This window comes from Triturus cristatus, chromosome 5_2 (assembly GCF_964204655.1).
Source record: "Triturus cristatus chromosome 5_2, aTriCri1.1, whole genome shotgun sequence".
Taxonomy (NCBI): domain Eukaryota; kingdom Metazoa; phylum Chordata; class Amphibia; order Caudata; family Salamandridae; genus Triturus; species Triturus cristatus.
The window spans coordinates 790,362,225-790,386,535 of record NC_140588.1 but is presented as its reverse complement, the minus strand read 5'-3'; the positions used below and the strand labels follow the sequence as shown (position 1 = coordinate 790,386,535).

The 24,311-nt window shown below is 45.3% G+C and overlaps 1 protein-coding gene across 2 annotated transcripts in view; it reads right to left on the bottom strand.

Annotated features, from left to right (window-relative positions):
- Positions 1 to 24,311, bottom strand: part of PHF6 (PHD finger protein 6) — a 402,720-nt gene that overhangs the window by 339,926 nt on the left and 38,483 nt on the right. The window lies entirely within an intron of this gene.

Here is a 24,311-nt window from a genome sequence, read left to right as displayed (position 1 = left end):
AAATGGGCGTTTGGACAGGGTTGTGCTTAAAGTATCCTGTTGGTTGTTTATTTTTGGTGGTCTTTGACTTCTGGGCTGTCAGAAGCTGCAAGATAGCTAGCTTTATGCTTATAACACTTATCTGTGCAGCGTTGGATGTATGTTATGTTCTGCCTAAAGTGCGATGTTGGAGTACCCTATGGGAGCATGTCAAGGTGTATAAAAAGAATGTTGCTGAGATTACTATCATTAAGTTACAAACTGCAATTAATGAAACCAGGTAAACCACTACTAGCATTTCACACAAATGGGACATCAGGTCGATGTTTAACATACTAAGAAAAACGGTATATACCTGTAGTCTTGGTCCTGCATTGTACGAATGTTCCCTGAAGTCATAAACAATTGATTAATTCCCTGATGTGTGCACGGACAGACATCGGTACACCAGTTTTCTTTCATAGAAAAGCAACATAGAATGTCTATGTCCAGGAGTTTGTGTTCAGATCTGCGGATGGGAAACTTAACAGAGGCCTAATTTTCCACTGAGTTTTCAAATTAATTGTCCAGATTAACATCATAGATCTGCATTGGAGCATTCAAATGTGGAGAAAACCCCTTCAGCAGAGAACATGAGGGTAAAAATGTAGCATGGTAGGCTTAGTTTGGAAACATCAAATCAAGGATGCACGTGGTCTCCTTCACTAGGCAAAGGGATCGACTTCCAGTAGACTGCAAAGACCTGTATGTGATTGTCTCAATTCGAGGCAAAGCATCTGAATACTGGGGCTGGAGACAATAGCTGATAACTCTACAGTTCCATGGTACACTGGTAAGAAAATATAGATAAAAGCAACAAAACAAAAAAAGTACAACCAGATACTTTTCTCATTATTGACAGAGCGACTACAGTGCCCCAAAGAATGCCGAAAACCTTCTCTAAAGTGTAATAATAAGGAGGAAACAGGGTGACCTCTGTACTGCGATTGGGTTGGATTTCCACTCCTTTTCGGTTTAAGGACGCGTGGTGTACGCGAGTACTGAGACAGCACCATGATGAGCTTGTTCCCATTGGCACCGGTCTGTTTTTTGTTCCAGACTGACAACCGCAGTAGTTACGCGGTCCTCTGCTTAGACTTAAGGCACATGTAGGCCTACTCTTGGGGGTAAGAGATGCCACAAGCCTTCTTTAGGAATTACGAATGTCAGCACTAATACCGGATCTTATGCAAAATAATGCACGGAGTGTTGTGGTTTTTTTTTAATATGTTTTCAAGTGTTAGTTTGTCTTAGTATGCTTTACAGCAATCTCCTTTGTAGAACATACGGTACATGGATACAGGTGGCACCCGATGCTGGTAGAATTGCATGTAATGCTTATAGGCTATACCATGACAATGCAATATACAACGAAATGTTGCAGCATGATTCTACTGCAACTGTACTAATCATGACACAGAAAAATGTATTCTAAGGTTCTCTCTTTTTTTCTCTTCCCTTTTAATCTCTAGGTTGAACTAGGAAACATGATAGGGTGAGCATATCACAGGTACATTCTTGACCATATGCTTAACCACCAGGGAATGTTACATTTGATTGCACCTTGACACCCGCTCTGATTCAGGGCAAGGTTCGCATCTATTTCTGGTCCTGAAGAAGCGCCGTGGATCCCTGCTGGCCCACTAGGGCGTGAAACATGTCAACCTGACCAAGTAAAATCAAACGGTTGTCGTTCATCACTCACCAGACAGTCACGTTTCATAATTTGGCGCTGACCGTCCACCTTTTGCTTCTTTTAATCCTACCAAAGGGACTCCCGCATACACTCGGCACTGGGCACCCTTTAGGTAGTTTTAGACCACTGGCACACCCACTCATCAGCTCCACACACCTGCACGCATCATCACAGCTGTTTTATTTAGAAGATCTCCGACAAAGAGCCCTCTTTGACTGCGGCGTCAGTCCCACGAGGAGCAAAAAGCCAGATGATGAAGCATGACACCCACATGGGAGTGTGAGGGCATCACTTCATATTAAGGAACATCCCTCTCACCAATACCTATACCAACTGTTCTTAAACTCTTTACTAATTAGGAATAAGTACCCCCGTTGTGGTTATACCTGTTAATTTTTGAAGGAGCATGGGCACTGGACCTTGATCACACGCCTTGTCCTTCTCTCTACATGTTATATTATCCATGAGATTAGCCTGAAAAATGTGTTTGAACATTAAAGGAAATATTAAGCATCTATACAGCTTCCATTCTACATCTTTTTTTTTAACTTCATTTTTGATTTTTCACAGCACTATAGATAGCACTTCACATTCCCGCCTCTGGTAGATTGGAAAGGTAATTATATAGGAAAGCATAAAAGAAATAGTAGCCGATTTTACATAGCAGTGACATTCACCAGTATATAAGGATAGTAATAAAGTAAAAACCTCACAATTGACAGTGGTTCAGTATAGCAGACTGTTCTCTAAGCTTTACCTCTTGTGTGTTTTGCCCATTTGTCATTAAGTGCGCGTTGGGGTGGGGGGTGGGGGTATGAACATTCTTCTTCTTCAGGGGAGTCGATTGTGAGTAGGTAGTCCCTCGGTGGTTGCTAGATATCTCTGGGTCTAGAGGTTGGTGGTTGGAGAGAAGCATAAAGCTCACTGCTGGGTGTTGCAGTACATTAAACTTTGGATCCATGCTTCTGAGGTGGGAAGATGGTTGTTCCCCTATTGTCTGGCAACTTCCCACTTGGCAAGTAGTAGGGAAATTGCTACACCTCAGCATATTGATTTAGGCAAGTTGTGTACATAAATTATCAAAGGGGAATGGATCACTTGTACCTGTAATACCAGGGTCAGGTGTGGTAATCAACTTAAAAACCCTCATTCGCGAAAAGGAGCGTAGTAGCGGTACATCTTGGTTCTCCGCTTCTTTAGGAACATACAAGTTGTGTACATAGCTCAACAGGGCCAGTAAGAGGCAGAGTTCTATGACGTGTGGGTCTTAAGAGAAACTTTGGCAAAGATTTCTCTCCAGTATGTGGCGATCTTATCACAAGTTCATGTCATGTGTGCATAGTCTTCTGGCGATGTCCTGCATTTCGGCCAATCAGATCATTAACTTGGGTCTGTGCGTGCTAACTTAGCCACTGTAACGTACGCTCATCATAAAAATGTATAGCGTACCATCTTTTGGTGATGGTTGAAGGGTACTAAGCTTGTCTGCATGCGGCAACTGTGCCAAACCTTATCTGTTAAGGGGTGTCCGAGATCTGTCTCCCAGGCAGTCCAAAGTTTTGAGTCGTTGTGAGAAAGTGCCATCTTTCTTGCATGGTATGCCCCCACTTTTTGCTGAATTGCTGAATGTACTTTGACTGAGTGTGCCCTGGACTCCTGCCAATCAGGTGCCCAGGGCCTATGTTCCTTCCCTAAAACAAACCAAACCCAAATTGGCAAACCCTGGCCACATGTCAGCCCCTGGTAAATGGTACCCTAGGTACCCAGGGCCTTGTGACCAGGGAAGGCCTCTAAGGGCTGCAGCACTCCTTGTGCCACCCTTAGAGGCCCTGTACCCTTACACACACACACTGCCTTTTCAGGCTGAGTGTTTGGGTGCAAGACAAAAACAAAGTCGACATGACACATCCCTGTGTGCCATGCCCATCACCTACACTGCCATGGCATACATCAGCCACCCCTCTAGCTGGGTGCCTTATGCCAATGGTGTGGGCACAGGAGCAGGAGCCCTGTGCCCCTACAGTGCCCAGGTCCATTCCTGAGCACTAAGTGCAGTGCTGCCATTTAAGAGTACATGGTGCTGAGAGCTCGTCAAACACGAGCTCCACAGCACCATAATGGCAACACTAAAGACTGAGAAGTTTGGTATTCAAACTTCTCAGCACATTAAACCCACACTGATGCCAGTGTGGGATTTAATGTACCCAGCACCCCAGAGGGCATCTTAGAGGTGCCCCCTTAAACCTAACCTACAATCCACTTCTGCTCTGAGGGTGCCTAGGCTGCCACCCAGCAGACATGTTGCTGGACCCCTGGGTAGGAGAGCCCCTGCTCTCCTGGGCCTGCAACAATGCACATCCTGATGGGCGGCCCTAGGGAACATGATTGCCAAAAGGGATATAGCGCAACTTTGGGGCGCTCAACGGCCGCCCACCGTGTCAGTATGGAAGGAGAATATGGACTGGTGTATGTTTCGGGAGAGGACAGTGTATGTGGCCCGTGGCAAGCCGGGGGCATGGGGTAGAATTTGGGGTCAATGGAATGCGTATCGCGGAGGCATCTGTACGCCCCCCCTGGTAGACACTGATATCGCCATGTCCCCCTGACCCTTGACGGCTCCTAGCGCTTTTTGTAACAACCACATATGGACGTTCATCTCCCTTGACCCCCTTCCCCCCCCCCCTCCGTTCCCGGCCTCCCGGTACTCCTCTCTTTAGCGGATTGCTCAAATGTTCTGACTGGAGTTTCCCGGGGGGAGCCTGAACCGCACTGATATCCCTCGTAACTCGCCTTTTGTTTTTTATTGTTTTTCTTTTTTGTTTCTGTTATTGTTGGACGGACGCTTGCTGTTCTTCGAGGACTATCTTGAGCCACTGCGGGGCAGTGCCCTGGGAACGGATTGCAGCCTTGATATGTGTATATTTCCCTATGTACCTAGCGGCCGGCCCGGGTGGTTGTAGGCCCATACTTGTAACCGAATTATTGTTCAATAAAAACTTTTTCCAAAAAAAAAAAAAAAAAAAAACAATGCACATCCTGGGCGAGGTGCTAAATCTCCTCCCCCAGGATGGGCAGGGGGAAGCTTCAAAGGCATGCCGCCTCTGTGAGCTTCCCCAGGCCACTACAACCCCCCCACTCTGGCGGGAAGCTTTGGCCGGAAACCCCAAATAAGGTCAGGGGATGTGCCAGCCTGCCAACCCCACCCCTCAGGTGGGGGAGGCGAGGTGAAGCACATCGCCGGGCTCTCGCCATCTTGAAGATGGGGAGCCCTACCCTATCAGGACTAGGCTACTGCCCCCATCCCACAGGAGAGAGGCAGGATAGGGGGTGTACCCACCCCAGGACAGGGACCCATTGGTCCCTGCCCTTCACCTACCTGTAACGCCCCTAAATCTAGTATTTAGGGGCACCCTGAATCTTCCTTCCCCTGATTCCAGATTCAAAACTACAAAGAAGAGCAAGAAGAAAGAAGACCTGCCCTGCAGCTGCTAAAAAGAGGAAGACACCAACTGCTTTGGCCCCAGCCCTACCGGCCTGTCGACCCTCGAACCTGCTCCTGCTCCAACCCGGCATCTCTTGTGGCCAGCAACCTCACCAACCCCAGAGGACCTGGCTACCTTATGGCTCTAAGCCCCTGGGACTACCATGAGTAGAGGCTCTACTCAAAACCTACCTCTAATCCCTGGCAGCAGCCCGGAACCGCAAACCCAGCACACTCTGCACCAGCCAAGCCTGGCCAGTGCCGGAGTGAACAAAGACCCCGAGGACGACCCCACGGCGACTGTGACCCCGAGTCCGGCACCCAAGGACCTCCCTCGACACTCCTGAAGAAGCCTGCAGCCTCAGAACAAGGTGCCCCCCCTACCACGATCAACAGAGGGTAAGATTTCCCAACACCAAAAGGCACCCCTGCACGTGGCGCCCCGCGGCTCCCTGTGCCCAATCCTGGGGTACCTACCTATCCTCCAACTACCCAACTTACCTCTTGAAGTGGTGGTGGCACCTGAAGAGTCCTCGTCCCCGAGCTTGCAGTCTTTTTCTAAACCGGAGATTTCCCATTGAAATCAATTGAGCGCCCGAAGGCTCAAAGGCACCCTGCACCCAGCCGCCCGAGTGGCCCTGGCAGTGAAAACTCTACACCTACCTACTTCCCCACTTGCCCTGAGTAAGTGACCAGGAGGCCAGCTCCCACAGCCGCGTGGCTTGCCAGTCAGCAGCCACCAACCAAGGCCCCCCTATCCCTCATAGGATAACATTGCACCCGGCCGCCCTAGAGTCGCTGAGGGTGAACCAACTGTACCTACCTGACCCTGGGGGACCCCTGAGTCTATGCCCAGAACCTCAACTCTGCCAGTCGAGTACTTACCCTTAAACCGATAACTCAATTTTCCTCATAGGATAACATTTACTGGCTTCTTCCTGAAATTTCTTCTAAGTGTGGACTTTTCAAATCTTAAAATATTCACCAAAAATCAGCCGAGTAACGAAAACAAAATTACTCACCTGCTCTTAGGTGAGCTCCCAGTGCTGGATCTTGGTGCCCAGCACTAACTCTGAAAAATACTTACCACTGTACTTACCCGTAACCCAATTTTCTTCCATAGAAAATCATTGACTGTTTTTCTGTGAAATTTCTTCGAAGTGTCGATTTCTGCAATCTTTAAATATTCTTCAAAAATCGTATAATATCTGAAAACGTAATTACTTACCTGTTTTGGATATAGGTCCCAGTACCGAGTCTATGCACCCAGTACTGGATTACAAAAGTAACGAGAACATACTGTACCTGCAACTTGAATTTTCTTCCATAGGGAATCATTGACTGTTTTCTTTTAAATATTTTTTAAGTGTCAACTTTTAAAATAGCTAAATATTGTTTAAAAATCATTACAGTAATTAAGTCAACTTTCATTACTTGATTCTGAGTACTGACCCAGGGCTGAATCTAGGATCCAGTCCTGGAATTCCAAAAGTAATCTAAAAAGTAATCTGTTGCAAATAACTTGAATTTTCCATTGAGCTCAATGCATTGTTGTGTTTAAAATAGAGTTGCCTATTGCGACCACTTGTAACTGTTTACAAAAGTCAATTGCATATTGCAAAAGTTTTATATGAAACATCTCATTCTGAGAAAGTATATTTTAAATCCAAGTGTTGGTTCTAAAATAAAACAAGCATATATTTTTTAGATATAAACCATTGGCCTAGAGTTCAGTTATTGAGTGTGTGAGACCATTTGCTGACTGAGTGTGTACAACAAATGCTTTACACTGTCCTCTGATACTGCCTTACTGCTCGACCAAGCTGCCACTTTAGAGAGTAAGGTTATATCTAACTTTAACCTCTGTCAAACCCTGGGGGATTGTGGACTCTGTACACCCTGTACCTATTAAGGAACAGTATATACAGAGCCACTTTCTCCCAGTCGTGAGCAGGTAATTGGTTCAAAATATCATGATACCGCTTTGAAATTAACCAGTCCCCTTCCAATCAGTAATTATCAATGTTAGTGGTTGTTAGAAATGGGGGTCTCGAGTTGGCAGTGGCTTGCACCCTGTCCAAGTAGGGACCCTTCCTTCCAATCAGGATGAGTAAAGTATACACTTAAGTTCGCCTGTGCTCACCCTCTGGCAGCTTAGCGCAGAGCAGTCAGGCTGAACTACAGAGGCAAAGTGTAAAGCATTTGTATATAACCCACACTAAACACAGTGAAAACACCACAAATGGATACCACACGAGATTAGAAATATAACAGTATCTTTATCTAAACCAAACAAGATCAAAACGGCAGAAATACATACAGATACCTAACTATGACTTTTAATAGGTAAAACAGTTCTGTACATAAGAAATTATGGCTGCGTTACTTTCAGCACAAAGTAGCTAGGATGCCTCAAAACATACAAGTAAAAACAGCCGCAGGGAAGGTGATGCATCAGTTCCTTGCTACAGGGAAGATGATGCGTCAATTCCTTACTGCCACACAGGGGAGGTGGTGCGTCGGTTCCTTACTGGAAAGGAGGTGATGCATCGGCTTCTCACTTTTTAGGGAGGTGAAGCATCAGTTTCTTACTGCGGCCCTAGCGTTGTTGTAGATTAGGTACACAGGTGCGATGCGCAGAAAATCCAGATGCGCTGGAGGTGTTGGGACGATGGCGAACCAGGTGCTGGGTCGATCTCTCCGGCTGTCGACCGGCGGTACGTCGATTCATCTTGCCGCCCATCAGGGCTTGCGTTGGAGTTGGTGTTTGGTGTTGGAGATCAGTGCACAGGACTCGGCGTGTGGCGGTTTCTCGAGCCGCTAGCAGACGCTGCGTTGATTTTTATGCCGCACGGGGCTGTGCGTCAGGAATTTCTATTGCACAGCTGTGCTGGAAAATTCAGTTAAAAGGAGGGCGAAGCGTCGATTTCCTCCAGAACCTTAGTTCTTGGCGGTTTCCTGAAGCAAGAACAAAATCCAGAAGCCCAGAACAATAATAGGCACCACAATTTACAGAGGGAGCACTTGCACTTTGGCAATGATCAGCAGTGGCAAACTGCCCAGAGTAGCTAAACCAGCAAAGACGAAGTACAGCACACAGTCAAAAATACAGGAGGTAGACGCAAAAGGTCAGGTGAACCACGTCAAGGAAGCCAGGTCAAACAGTGGTACAAATTCTTCCGGCGCCAATGGGTATGATGGAACTAGTGCTCTGAGTGCCCTCTAAAGCCTCTGTAACACAAAATGGTCCATATAGAGAGCGTCCTGTAAACGTGTATTTTCTGTGCGGGAAAACGTGTCAGTCAGGGAAAAGATCTCCAATGGTGTGCAGTGAGTATTTCAGGAGAATGCGTTTTACTGGCTTCTCCTGCGTTATGGGCAGCCTGAGGTTAGCAGCCAGAGGTATCTCAGGTGAATACAGGGTTTTTCCACCCAGCAGACGGAGCAATCTCTGGCAGGCCCAGCTGGTCATAGAAAAGGTTTGTACATTCTGCGGATCTTGTGGAAGTCCCATTGGCAATAGTACTTTTAGAGGGGTTGGGTCAGCCAGATCGCGTCTAGCGTATGGTATTCGTACGTACGAATGGTACTAATGTCAGGCAAAACTTCACTGCGCCATTAGGTAGCACAGGTGCATATGGGGAAGTCCCTGGCCACAATATTTGTATGGGAATACCAGAGTATCCTAACCTATTCAGGGTTGTTTGCCCCCCCCTCCCCCCAGAACATTCTTGTGATGGAGTGTTGTGAAAAAAGCATTGGTTAACGTGATGGGAATGTTGTGAAAAAGGTACAACATTTGGGGCAATTCCACCATTGTGATGATAGTGATACAGCCCACTGTTGATAGAGGAAGGTGGATGCATCTTTCCACCTGGGCAGCTAATTTATCTAATGCCGGTCCATAGTTGAGACGTATGATCTGGTCTCCATCTCTATGGATTTGAATCCTCAGTTGGCGGACCAATGTATCGCACCACTTCAAGGGAAATGTGTGTGGTTACTGCAGTCAGGGGGGATATTTCTGACTTGGTCCAGTTTTTATGCAAACCAGATAGCGTTCCATAGCGAGTGACCTCATGGAGTATAGGCGCTAAGTTTTTAGCTTGATGCCGCACATAGATGATAATATCCTCGGCATATAGCGTGACCACGAGCAGGCTGGGTTTAAACTATAACTCCCTATGTAGATGGCTCATTTGAAGATGTTGCATCAGCAGGTTTATCATTATTATGAACAACAATGGCGAAAGGGGGCGCCCCGGTCTTGTTCCTCGTGAAATTGTAAACGGGGACGTCAGCTTGCTGTTGAACCTAATGCGGGCAGTTAGTTGCGCATAAAGATGAGCCATGAGTGATGGAAACTCGCAGGGGAATCACATTTAACGGAGGTTGGCATGAAAAAATGGTCATTCTATTGAATCGAACGCTTTTTCAGCATCTAATAATGCGGCCACTGCTGAGGCTGTGGGTGAGATTCTGCAAAGACTGTGCAAATTAACTGGTGTTGACCACTGTGCTGGTGATATATGTTTCTTTAATAACGCAATGCAAGTTGCTAGCAGCTTTGCTGAATTTTATTGTCAAAATTTGACAATTATAGTGGTTGATACGAACCACAGTTCAAAGGGTCTTTGTCCAGTTTTAGAAGCAGCATAATCACGGTTTCACAGAGAGTAGATGGAAGCACACCCTTTTCTAGTGCTTCAGAATACATTTATAGGACATATGGCGCCAATATAGGTTTATATGCATTATAGAAGGCCCCTGTAAAGCCTTCCAAGCCGGGTGTTTTAGAACCATCTATTGCATCCATCGCTTGAGTGATCTCTTCAGCTGTGAAAGGTTCACTAAGAAACTGGTAGTGTGTAGACGTAGGCCAGACCATAGCCACTTTCTCTAGGCAAATGGGTGTGTCTGTGTCACTTCCACCTAGGCGGAAAGTGAATAGATTAGTGTAACAGTCAAGCAACTTTGCCTGTAAATTCATTGCATCTGTAACACGAGTGCCATCGTGTCTCTGTAGGCCTGACCCCTGGATGGTTGTAGTAGTCGAGGTAATGTACGTCCCGGCCTCTCCCCCTTCCCACATTTTCGAGCTTTGGCATATTTCTCAAGGTAAAGGGCCTCCCTCTCAGCAGTTTCTTTAAAATCCGCAAGCAAAGCAGCCCGGCGCAGCAGGTACTCCGCAGATTTCAGTAGGGCTGTGGTTTGTCTAATGTCACCACTTCTGTCCCTATTCGGGCCAATGAATTACGTATGTCCCGCAGTACTCCTGCGTGCTGGGGGATGCAGGTACCTTCGTGTGTACGCAGTACCCTTATTGAGTTCGAAGTATTTGATAATAGCAGCTCGGAGTTCAGAGGGGAATTGTTTATTGTGGAGCACCATGCTCGGGCATCTCCAATGTTGCTGAACACCCCCCTCCCTGGGAATGTGCAAGGGCAGGGCTACAGGGGAATGAGGAGTATGTGGTAGGTAAGCCAGGGAATGAGCGTGGCTGATAGAAGTCAGTAATCTAGTTGTGCCCAAGAATTGTGTTACATTGAATGAAATGTGGAGGCAGAGTTGGTAGGATTTTGCTGGCACCAGGTATCTACTAGTGTATATGCTTTGCATATGTCTCGTAGAATGGGCCTAGAGTTGGATTTGCCTAATGGGGTCTGTTATGTGATGTCCAAAGTTGCGTCTAAGAGTATATCAAGATTCAGCCTTAAACAAAATGTGGTCCGCCAGTACCTGTTCTATCTGTTTCGGTTAAACTCCTCCAGGTCATCGACATTTGAACCGTAGATATTTACCAACTGTACGCTGTACCCTAGCAGGTGTCCCGCCACTAGAAGAGATCTGCTTTCTGTGTCAGTGTGGATAGAGTACAGTTGAAAAGATAGTCGTTTATTAATCAAAACAGACACTGCTCTCACATAGGTGCTATGTTGCGTTTTTAGGTGAGGGGAAAAAAGATCCACATCCCTTACTCATCATATAATAAGCGTGTATTGTCTTTGTACTTTTTCTTGCCCAGAAACAGGGGGAGAAACCCCTATCCCCCTAAAATGAAGTAGGATGAGTTTAGTGTGTCCGGGCAAGAGTCTGGATTTACTGGTTGATTGTGATAAAATATCCAATTGACGCAAGTATATCAAGTGATACTGGTGAGGAGTTTGTGCTTTTATTTGTTTGTCAGAAAAAAACAAGGATGGCACAGCCAACACGTGTTTCGCCCTCTAAACGGCCATCAGGCCTAGGGCTTCTTCAGGGCTGAGCAGGGATAAAATCGCCATAAGAATTCATAGCACCCAGTCAAGTGGGACATATAGTTAGTATATGAGGGTTTGTTAGGTGGGAATAGAGGAGGAGGGGTGAGGAAGTGAAAAGTTGTTGAAGGAGACCAGTGAAAAGAAAGGGGGAAGAGAACAGAGTTACAATATGAGAGAAGGGCAAGGGTAGTTATCGGAAATTAAGGTGTAGTTGCAAGGAGAAGTATATGTGTGGGTCAATGGAGGATAGATATTATGTGGGAGTCAACATAAGTGATTGGGGTGGTCATGCAAGGAGTGGTTTGGTGGTGTGGAAAGAGGGGTGGATGTGACAGCGGTATTAGGATCATTTAGAAGGTGAGGGAGAGAGATAAATAGAAAGTAGAAAGAGGGCAGGTTGGCATTAGCGGAGGAACATTACATATAATTATGACATTTGCATGATTATTTACGTTCAGTCAAATACAAACATAATGACCATTATGATAGAGGAAGGAGAATAAGTTACGAAATGTTTGGGAAACAATAGGTCAGGATGGCGCGCGTATGCAAAGAGACATTCAGAGCAAATGGCGATTGACGATGTACATGTTTGTAAAGGCATCATATTTGCAAAAATCGGGACAGCGTGTGTGTCCAGGACAGGAGCGGGACAAATACCCGTTCGTAACATGCATGTATGTGACACCATCATGGTGACGAAGGCATTATTTCAATTTACAGATTCAAGCGATCATTCAAAGACAGGAACGAGGGAATGGCATGTCATACAAGAAGCCGGGTAGTCAGGAAAATTAATAGTTAAGGTACAATTCGTATGGTGTTCAAAAAAGGTAAAGCGGTGACACGGTCAAGAGACGTCAAAAACAGAATATGTGAACAAAGATGAACATGATACAGTTAATCACAAGGAATCAACGATACGATTATGTGTTAAATCAGATGCAAGATGGTAGAAAAACAGCATATATTTACAGAATTAATTGGAGTTCAGCGTCAAGGCGGTCCGGTCAGGTATGAAAGGAAGGAAGAGAAGTTTTCTTTAGTCACATTGTTTAGAGGTGGTTAGGTGAGAATAGGTATGGATGCGTGGCGTCAAGAACAGTGAGGCGGTGATAAGGGCGGGCCGCGGGCCGGACGTGTCCTCGTTAAAATTCCAGGTGATTTGGAAAATGCAGTATCATGCAAGTGTCCATTAATAATAATCTTGTGATGTCATTGGAATCAAAGGAGGCAGAAGTCTTGGGCATTGTAGCAATATTGTGGAGTGTGGCTAGTTCAAGGTGTCGGAGGTGCTCATACGCGCTCGATCGAGGTTAAAGCGTAGGAATAGTACGTGAATGCCAACCGTTGCGGGATATCGGTGTTTTTTAAAAAAATGTGTCGAAATTGTGAGACGTAAAAGTGCGCTCGACGTATTAAGTGAGCAAGGCCATGTGAGGTGCTCAACGAGGTCGAGATTCCCTTACCGAGTGGTCAGGTAATGGGATATCAAAATGAACGGGAGGGTTTGTCAACCCGAAGAATCTAGGAGGGAAATCAAAAACAAGAAGAACAACAAAATGAAATACGGGTCAAAAGGCCGACCTCAATTTGGGACATTACGGGGGTGGTCAAGTGGCTCTTACCTACTGTCTTGGCTAATGCCAGGTACCGATGGGTTTCTCAGATCGTGGCGTGATGTGAAGCCGGTAAGATTGTGTGCAAATAAAGTGGTCGTGTGTAAGGACTTCCGGGTGAACTGGAAGTGACGGTGAACTAACGACTGGCGCCATATTGGAGCGGGGTGTTTAGAGTGGATCGGTTAACCAATTGGCAAGTAGGACGAGAAGGGCGGTTGCCATTTTGGAATGGGCAAAGGAATTAAGTAAAGAAAAACATAACGAATGAACAATTTTTGGCTAAAAAGCGCGCTGATGAAAGAAACAGCAGTATTACATCAATTATTTTATACATGTAGGCTTTCCTGGATCCTCTGTATTGTTAGGACATGTATCAGTTCATAATAAAGTGAAAAAGGTTGAAAGGTGGCAATTGTATATTCGGTTGAGCATGGTAACGTAAAATTAGTAAATCTGAGTTTTCAGATGCAATATCTCTCAGTAGGGAATTGCTGCGTTTTCTCTGGTAGTGTAGATGGTGCACTTCTTGTGGAGGGTTTTATTTGGATAGACACAGAGGTGAGGTCTTGAGGCTCAGGGGTACAGAAAGACCAATGTGGGGGGAAGGAGAAGCAGTTAGTCATCTCCTAACCATACATGCATTTCCGCATCTTTATTGAGTCCCAAAGTTGTGGTTTTGTAGTTCAGGATGAGTTCACTCTCGCGTCTTCGAAGTTTCAGTTCACGATTTCCCCCTCGCTTGGTTTGGTGTATAATTTCCAATCCAAAGAATTGAAAGTCCTTTTTGTGGGGGTGAAAATCTTCAAAATGTTCAGTGAGTGGGTGACCGGCAGAATGTTTGTGGATGTTGCGGTAGTGTTCCTGAATCCTGATCCGTAGTGGTCGGATTGTGCTGCCAATGTATGGGAGGTTGCAGGGGCAGATTATCACGTATATACAGAATTTGCTATTACAATCAATCCATTCTTTTAGGACGAATTCCCTTCCTTGTGTTATAGGTACTCTTTTGGTTTTGCTGCAGCTTAGTTTGCAGATGCTACAATTTTTGCATGTGTGGAATCCTGGAGGTCTGTCTAGGAACGTAGTGACTGTGTTGCGTTTGTCTTCAAATTCTGATTTACAAAGCATGTCCTTAAGGTTTGGTGCACGTCTGAATGTGATTTCCGGGTATGTTTTGAGGTCTTGACTAATGTTGGGTGTTTGTTTTAGTAGATGCCAATGTTTTTTGAGGCTTTGTCTGATTTGATGATGGCCAATGTTATAGTCAGTAATAAAGCGTAGTGCCGAGTCTTTCTTTTTCTCCGCTTTTTCTTCAGTGTTTTTTCTGAACATCTGTTTCCTCTCCACTTTGGCCACTGAGGTCAATGTATTCTGTAGCATTGAGTGATCATATCCTCGTTGTGTGAGTCTAGATATAACTTCCTCGCCTTTTGTTTTGAAGACATCGTCTTCACTGCAATTTCTGCGTGTTCTTAGTAGTTCTCCTTTAGGAATGTTCCTTATGTTATGTCGTGGGTGGAAGCTGTCAGCGCGTAGAATGGAATTAGCCGCTGTTTCCTTCCGATATAGTTTGCTTTGTAGGGTGTTGTCTTTAACATAGAGTGTTACATCAAGAAAATTGATCTCTTTTTTAGAGAAGGTATGAGTTGTTTTAATTCCCCAGGGGTGTTTGTCTAGTAGTTTCAAGAACCTTTTGAGCGATGTTTCATCTCCTTGCCAGATGCATAGGATGTCATCTATGTACCGTCGCCACATTACGATATGGGGTGTGAACTCTGAAAAAACAGGGTCCCACAGCCAGAATTTCTCCACATGGCTCATTAGGATACAGGCGTACGGCGGCGCGAATTTGGCTCCCATGGCCGTACCGCGTATTTGTCGGTATATTTTGCCATTGAAGCTGAAGACATTGTTATTCAGGCAGAAGTTAAGCATTTCCAGGGTCATTTTGTTACTTTCAAGTAGGTTTGCCGATTGTGTCCATAGTGAGGATTGTACTGCCTTAAGTCCGTCTTGATGTTGGATAGATGTATAAAGGCTTACGATGTCTATGCAGACCAATATGAAGTCTGGTTCCCAGGTGATGTCTTGAAGTTTGTCCAGGATGTCTTTTGTGTCCTGGATGAAGGATGGTATTTCCTTCATCAGTCCTTGTAGTTTTCTATCAACATATTCCCCTAATCTGGAGCATGGTGAATTTATACCTGCTATGATAGGTCTTCCTGGTGGGGGGTGAATTCCCTTGTGAATCTTAGGGAGGAGGTATAGAGTGGGCATAGTAGGGTATGGAATATATAGGAATGATTTTTCTGATTGTGATATGAGTCCCGATGTGTACCATTTATCAAGCATAGTGCTGATTGCTGTGAGTATGTCTTTTGTTGGATCTTTGGTGAGGTGTTCATAGCAGGATTTGTCGGCAAGTTGTTGGTTCGCCTCTTGGATGTAGTCATCAATGTGTAGTGTAACCGGGTTTCCACCTTTGTCTGCCTCCTTGATAATTAGGTCTTTTCTTTCTTTAAGGTTTGTAATGGCCTTCCTCTCTTCTTGTGTGATGTTTTGTGGAAGGTATTTAGATTTTTTTCGGTATTTGGTGTACTCATGTTCCAGATCATGTGTAACTGCTAGATGGAAAGCATCAATGCTATTACCCGCGGGTAATTGCGGTAGGAAGGTAGACTTTTTTGTGAGTCTACTGTCAATTGTGAGGTTCGTGTCAACTCCAAGTTCGAGTGCTGTTCTGGTCAATGTTTCATGATCGTCGTTTGCCTCACTGAGATGGGTCAGTAGGTCCACGTGTTCTAGTTCTTGAATTGATAGATCAGACGTCATAGTTGTTATAGTGGGCTCAGGCCTCGTATATTGGTCTGCAAAGAACACCTTAAGTTTCAATCTGCGGATGAATTTGAACAGATCTATTTGTGTTCTGGTTAGATTCCATGGAGCCGTAGGGCAAAAAGATAGTCCTTTGTTCAGAATATTTGCTTCCTGGTTAGATAGTTGAATATGTGATAGGTTCTTAACTAAGTTTAGTGGTGTTATGTCCTTCTTTCCATCTCCTTTTTTCTTGATCTCGTAGTAACGCCTATTGTTGGTGTCTGTTGGCGTCCAAATTGTTGGGAACCTCCCATGGTTGAAGTATTTGTGGTGTTTGATGTTTTGATACCTAGTCGATAACGTAGTACCTCCTCTAAAAAATTGACCTTGCATCTTGAGTTCTCTTCCTCTGGTGCTGGCGCTGGAGAGTCAATATCAGAGCTGGTGGTTCCTCCAGAGGGTTGTTCCACGGTCTCGGTGTTGGATGTGTCCTGAGGTTTAGCGTCGTATTTCTTAGCGAAGGTATACACTCTTCCAAATTGGTAATCTAGATGGTCCCTTCTGAATTTGCGATTTTTTCTTTTAATGATATCTTCTTCAAATTCGTCAATTATTGAGTTAAGTATCTCGTAGTTCTTCTTTGTTAGATCTCCCCAGTTCGAATCTTCTATGTGTTTGCTGAGATTGTCCACTTCAGTTTTAGCAAGGTTGTATTCTTCTTGGGAATGATCGATTAATTGTCTAATCATGTTGTTAGAGCATTCCTTCAGGTTCTCTTCCCATTTGCTTATGTATTGAGGGTTAGTGGAGTCAGATGGGGGGAAGATAAGTATTCTAAGTCCCCGTGGGATTCGATCTGCTTCAAGATATTTTTTGAGGGATTCTGCTTCCCACCATTTGCTTGTTTCTCGCTTGACTGCACGTTCCAAGTTCTGGAAAGTACTACGTGCAGATGTTGGGTTGGGTTTAGGGTTTGTGCTTCTATTGGTTACTGGTTCACTGGAAAAAGTTTCTTCGACCCTTGTTGATCGTTGTGCTCTTCGATCTTGGCAGAAAGCCATGAGGTCAGAGTTGGATTCTTAGTTCTTAGTGTTTGCAGAGAAGTTGTATTTCCTTATGAAATCCGTAGTTAGAATAAAGCTTGCTGATTTTTCGGGAATGTGACCTTAGGGTTTGTTGCGTTTTTAGGTGAGGGGAAAAAAGATCCACATCCCTTACTCATCATATAATAAGCGTGTATTGTCTTTGTACTTTTTCTTGCCCAGAAACAGGGGGAGAAACCCCTATCCCCCTAAAATGAAGTAGGATGAGTTTAGTGTGTCCGGGCAAGAGTCTGGATTTACTGGTTGATTGTGATAAAATATCCAATTGACGCAAGTATATCAAGTGATACTGGTGAGGAGTTTGTGCTTTTATTTGTTTGTCAGAAAAAAACAAGGATGGCACAGCCAACACGTGTTTCGCCCTCTATGCATATGTCTCGTAGAATGGGCCTAGAGTTGGATTTGCCTAATGGGGTCTGTTATGTGATGTCCAAAGTTGCATCTAAGAGTATATCAAGATTCAGCCTTAAACAAAATGTGGTCCGCCAGTACCTGTTCTATCTGTTTCGGTTAAACTCCTCCAGGTCATCGACATTTGAACCGTAGATATTTACCAACTGTACGCTGTACCCTAGCAGGTGTCCCGCCACTAGAAGAGATCTGCTTTCTGTGTCAGTGTGGATAGAGTACAGTTGAAAAGATAGTCGTTTATTAATCAAAACAGACACTGCTCTCACATAGGTGCTATAACTGGATAAAAACTGTTTTTTCAGGTGGGTCTCCCGTATAAAGGCTATGTCCACCGTAAACACTTGTTTACCTTTTTGCGGGTTATTTAAACCCAGAACATGCAGGTTATATCTGCGAATGGGCCTATAATAACATGTGATGACATTAGGTAAAAAAGAACAAGAAAAGACTGCAGCAATATGCTTGGTATGGTATATAGATAAAATCATGACTCATGAGAACTGAATAAACTAAAACATTCCTGAGGGACCCATCTCCCGACCCCTTCCCACACATGGCGACAACCTGCTCAGTGAACCACAAACTTAGCAAAAATCTAGAAGACATTATTCATCTAATCACAGAGTAGTATAAAATTTAACTTTTGCAAGTATCACGCTCGTGTAGCAGCAACGCTAAGTATGGTCCACACTGACTGCAGGAGTGCAAAATCATAAACTCGGTTCTCTAATCAGTAATGCAGCAATTTAGCCACCATAACAGTGGAGAAAAAGAATAAAGTCTGCATAGACAATGATTGATAGCGCCATCAACTTGGAAACAATGGAGAGAATTATGGTCCAGATCGTCACCTTGAGGAAAGAGTCAGCGCTAGTGCCGGACTGAATATCTGGGGGTGTGTTGTTGGGAGAATTTAGCTGAGACTGGAAGCATCTCTCTGAATATTTGAGGCAGAAAGCCTTACATCAGCAGAGGTGTAAAATACTCATGACTGACTGACATACTTATAAAGCGCTCAATTGCCGTGGCGTCTTGGCGCTGGGGGACTGGTTACCGTTGCTCCGGCTCGCCGAGGTTAGTGCGGAGGGAAAAGCCAAGTCTTGACTGATTTCCTAAAAAGAAGCCTATTATACTGTAGTCTAATAGTAGTAGGAAGAGTGTTCCATAAATTGGCTGCTCGGGGGTGGAAAGGCTTTTGCCTTCCCATCTGGCTTTTATTATTTTCGGAACCATCCCGGTGTTGGCTGACCTAAGATTCCGTCGTGGGGAGTACCATGTGAATAGTTTCTGAATGTCCATGGCTCCCCCTTCATATAGTGCCTTGTGCACGAGACAGAGAGCTTTAAATTCTACTTGCTGTCAAACTGGAAGCCAGTGAAGCTGCCCAATACTGGCGGACGTAGGAGGGTGTTTAGGAATATCAAGTAATACTCGATCTGCCGCATTCTTCAAAGACTGCAGTTTGGCTGTCTGGCCTTTGTCAATGCCCAGGAATAAAGCATTTCCATAAATCGATTTTCGAGAGAACATGAGCTCCTATTACCGTTTTCCTGAGGTTTGATGGAATAAACGACAAAAATGTTTGCATAGTTTTCAATGTAAAGAAACAGGAGGAGGTTAAAGGATTTATTTGTTTTGCAAACTTTAATTCGCTGTCAAATATAAATCTGAGGTTTCTAGCCTTGATAACAGGAACAGGGAAGTTCCCCGCCTCAGATGGCCACCACAGTTGGCTCCATACAGAAGAACCCAGCCCAAACTCAATGACCTCAGTCTTTTCCGTATTAAGCTTGAGAAAGTTTGAATTCATCCATGCCATAACGGAGTTAAGACAGTTACGAAAGCTGACAGCTGTGGCGTCCACCCTTTGCGCAACCGATACTACTATCTGGGTAGCGTCTGCATATGAGTTTAATGTAAGGCCATGATTCATGGTTTATCATTCACTTCCACCCTCAGTAGTGCCGGATATAATGCCATATCGAAGGCCCAAACTGCGGAGTGTGGCCTTTATACACATATATTTGCGGCGTTTGTTTTTTGTTTTTTTTTTAACTATAGCGGTAAAAATCAGGGAATTATGGAAAGGATTCTTGCCAAGTTAATGGGCCTTTTTCCTTGACCAGAAGTAGGGCGGTATCTCGGTCCCTGAAGTTTACCAGTCGAGCGATAAGTGGTCTCAGCAGGCAGCCTGGGTTAGGACGTGGTCCCAATGTTCGGTGGGCCGGCTCCATTACAAATGTCGTGGTGAATGGTTCTATGCCGAAATGTTCCGTCAGTAGCTGTTCAACAAACAGATCTAATCAGCAAATATTCAAGAACTTTGGGACTCCCAGTATAGTAATATTGTTCTGCCTGATTCTAGGTCTTCATTAGTTGTCCTAGGTGGGCCTGTTTTTTAGCCATCTGAGCTGCTCTATCTTGAAAATCTGACTATGCCCTCTACCGCTTCAAGTCTGCGGTCATGGCCATCGAGGCGCTCACCCACTGCATAAAGTCTCTTGTCCAGAGTATCGAACCGGCCATCTTTGGCTTGAAAGCTGGTGTGTAGTTCAGCCATTATTGAATCTATGCCGGTTAGAGAGGTAGGTTCTGCACTGTGTGTTGTACCCACCTCTGTCATTATCTAATGTTGGGTAGTATCGGGGGGTTTCTGTTTGTCGAAGGTTAGGCGACGCTGCTTGGGGTCCCCACAAACCATATCCTGCTAAGTGTGCATCAGAGCAGGAGTTTGAGCTCAAATGAGTTTGTGTTGTTATCCACCGATCTAAACAATGCCTAGAAGGGCATGTCCAAGATCAATCAATCAATCAATCAGGTAATTGTGAAACGACCTACTCACCCATGAGGGCCTCAAGGCTCCTGGTGCCTGTGCTGTAACAGGCCCATGGAGCTCCGCCACGCAGAAATTGCACGCAGCGGTTCCCTGAGGGCTAGCTGCTCGGCAGAGACAGAAATAAGTGGGGCAGTTGGAGGCACCCCCCGGAGACCTGATCAGCAAGGGATGGAGAGGTGATCCTGGCTCGTCAAACCACCTGGCCTGGAAGTACGATGTCGGCTGGGCACCTCGGAGCAAAGCGAGGAAGCAGAAGCGAGCCGGCGGCTCACCTGTGAATGGGGCACAGCCGGAGACCGGCTGACCCGTTGAGTGCGCGGGTGGCGCTGAAGAGGTGGGGGTACCGGCTAGTGGGGGAGCAACAACCTGTATACCACTATCACCCCTCCGCACCTTACCTAGAGAAGTAACGGGCCATGGGGCAAGATTTGTTTTGATCTAGTATTCTGAGTGCGTCATCGACAATGTGTGTCAGGGATGTTTCAGTGCTATGGTTCTGCCGGAAGCCTGATTGGAACTGGTCAATGAGGTGGAATTGAGCTATGTGGCTACATAGTTGGGAATGGACGCTTTTCTCCAGTAGGTTTGCTAGAGCAGGAATAGTGGATACTGGATGGTAGTATTGGATTGTGTGGTCCACAGTAGGGGTGAATGTTAACAATGGCTACAAGTAGGCCCAGGCATTCAGCCAAGTGCCACCAGTACCCCCCTCATTTCTGCAATTAGAAGTTGCCCGGAGATTAGGGCAAAGGTTTGCGTCTTACGGCGGTGTCTGGAGTACAAGTGAGTGGGGCCAATCAATGCACCATGTCTGATTTCACATCCTCAGTGTTCCACCTGAACCAGCAGGGTCTGAAGGCCCTGTTAAAGCGTCCCGCAATGGAGGATTAGTGAGCGGCAAGGGGAAACTGGCCAGCATGCAATTGATGGTTGTCAAAGTCTTGCACCTGTTCCAATGGAGACCAGATCAATGTGAGCCCAAGGGGAGGACCTATGGCATATTATTTAGTGGTGTGTCCACTGGCCTCCGACGTGCCATGGCGGTCTGAAGATCCCAGTGAATGTAGCTCCGCACCTCCAATTCCCCGCGGGGTCAAATGGCTGCACTGTGTGGATGGGGAGGCGAGCACTTAGGTTGTAAGAATGAGAGGCAGCGGACCGGCCCAACTGTCCCGGCAGTCGGCTCCCCAGGCTCACCCGCTGGCCGGTCACTGTGGAGACTCCGGGGATCGCACCTTCTTTTCAACCTCGGAACCGACCCTATCAGCACGGAACTCACCAGCATCATCAACACCCCATCACCATAACAGCCTTCACAGACAGATGGAAACACGCAGAGGTCAGATCCTTCCGAAAGAAACTCTCCACCGACCCCAGCGAATTCAAAAATGTACCAACCTATCCCCCTTCTCCCCTACCCAGCCAAAGTCCTCAAAAAAGCCACCAACAAACAGCTAATCGAACACCTGGAACAAAACCATTTACTTGACGTCTCTTAATCAGGATTCCATGCCAACCACAGCACTGAGACGGCCATGATCGCCGTCACAGATGACATCCGTACCCTCCTCGACCATGGAGAGACTGTGTCCCTGATCCTCCTCCAACTCTCTCCTGCTTTTGACACCATTACCCCCCCCCACCCTCATCAACCAACTCTAACATCAGCATTCAGCAAAATGCCCTCAAGTGGATCGCCTCTTTCCTCACAGGACCTATACAGAGCATCCAGTTGCCTCCCTTCACCTCCGAAACCAAGGACATCTTATGCAGCATACCCCAAGTATCATCCCTCAGTCCCACCTTGTTCAACACTTACATGACACCCCCCCCCCCCCCTCGCAGACGACATCAGATCCCACAGCCTCGGTAGAATTTCCAACACAGACAACACTCAACTCACCCTCTCGCTCAATAGACCCCTCCACCACCAGAATCAACTTCTACGACGTAACCAACTGGATGAGAGTCAACTGGCTTAAACTCAACTCCAACATGACAGAAGTACTGAACTTCGGGAAGAACACAACCGTAGGAGACCACAGCTGGTGGCTAGCGGGAACTCGGATGAACACCCACACCTACAGACCATGCACGCAACCTAGGCATCATCCTAGACAGCAAACTGACTACTGCAATCACCTTCTCCTGCTTCTACACCCTTTGCACATTCCACAGAATCTGCAGATGGATCCCAGTCAACACCAGAAAGACTGGCACTTAAGCCCTAGTCACCAGCTGCCTCTACTACAGCAATGCTCTCAACGCTGGCATCTCCATCAAACTCCTCAAAAGACTCCAGACCAAACAAAATGCTACAGCCAAAATGATCCTGGGTCTCCCCAAATGGACCCACATCACCCCCACCTCAGGAACCTCCACTGGTTTCCCACCCAGAAGAAATGCCAGTTCAAGAGCCTCACACATGTGATCAAGGACCGGCCTACATCAATCAACAACTGAACTGCTCTCCTCCTCACTAGCCTGTGCGCACACACCCCTCAAAAGTGACCGTTCATTCTCCTACATCGTCGCCAAGACCTTGAACAACCTACTCCTCTATCTTTGAACAGCAACCACCCTGGCGGACGTCAGGAAGAAACTCAAGACCTGGCGCTTTGACGGAGACATCGCACCAACATTGCCCAGATACCCCTAGGGGTGACAGTGCTGCATTATACAAATGCCGATTGACTGATTAAATATTCTGTAAAAATTTAGAAAACCGATGGAAAATGGGAATAAGTCTAGTCAAAACATGAGCAATATGAAAGATTATATACTAGCTTAAACAAGCACTGAGATGAAAAATAGTTCTGATTGCACTACAATTAAAGCACTATATATGGGGGGCAAAATGAACACCAAAACCGCCAATAGCAAGTGGTAAGAGAAAACTATTCCCCTGGTGCAGCCAAAAGACAACTCAATGTAAATTTTAAATGACAGGTAACAATTGGCGTTGCACACAGGTGCCCAGTCAATCCAAAACTGAAGAAGGGCAAAGCCAGTTTTAAAGAAAATACTTGAATAAATTACAGATATGGTAACCAGGCTGTTTCCATTGCGAACTTGTGGGTGCCTTCCTACCTGGCGATAGGAATAAAAATTGCATCTCTAGATTTTCATGGTAATCACGCTAATAATATATAGCGCAGTGTATGAAAAAAAATAGATATACATTATATATATGTTTGGTGCAAAGTTTCACAGCGATTGGTCAAGGGAGTGCAAAGATAAAAGAGGGCCCCAAAACGTGTTTTCCACCAATGCATTTTCCATAGACTTTTGTATTAGATGTAGCTTAATGGATTTACTGAAATTTGGCAGGATTAGACATTATGGTGCATAGATGATCCTTTTGGGTACTACAGGTATGTAGGGTATTTTTTAAGTTTTAAGGCATTTTACGTTAGTGATATCTGTTGTCACTATTTTCGCGGTATTTCGCAGAAGTACCATAGTATATAGCGATAATGAGTCATTATGTGATTGGCTAATGACTACCTTTATAAAAATTAAAGGCAGCAATGTTGTTTTATGATACACTTTACCTGCGTTCTGCATTTCGCCCTTAGATGTGTAGGTAAGTGCTAGGTTTGATATTTTTCCTCCTACCTGTTGCCACTTTATTAAAGTGGTAATATGTAGGAGAAAAATATTTATAAGATTCTATATTGATTTTTTTAAATGCACGGAGTACTGTGGTACCAAAAATAAAGAATTAAAAAAACATTTAAGTACCCTATATTTTACAAATATAGTGTACTAAAAAGGTATTTTCCTTTTTTACATATTTAAATCTTCAGTATAAAGTGCATGCAAAAAAAACGAAAAATGACTGTGCAACTGGGGAGAGGATGTGGCCTAACGGGTAGGGAGGTCAAACTCAAAGCTGGAGAACCGGGTTAGAGTCTAGGCAGGGAAGCTCAACATACTGTGATTCTGGGCAAATCACTTTATCTCCCTGTGCCTAACAAAATGAATGCGTCTATCTGTAACGCAACTGGTGCTCATGTAAAGAGCTCTGATACCTCCGGGTCTAGTTCGCACTACATAAAATCCCC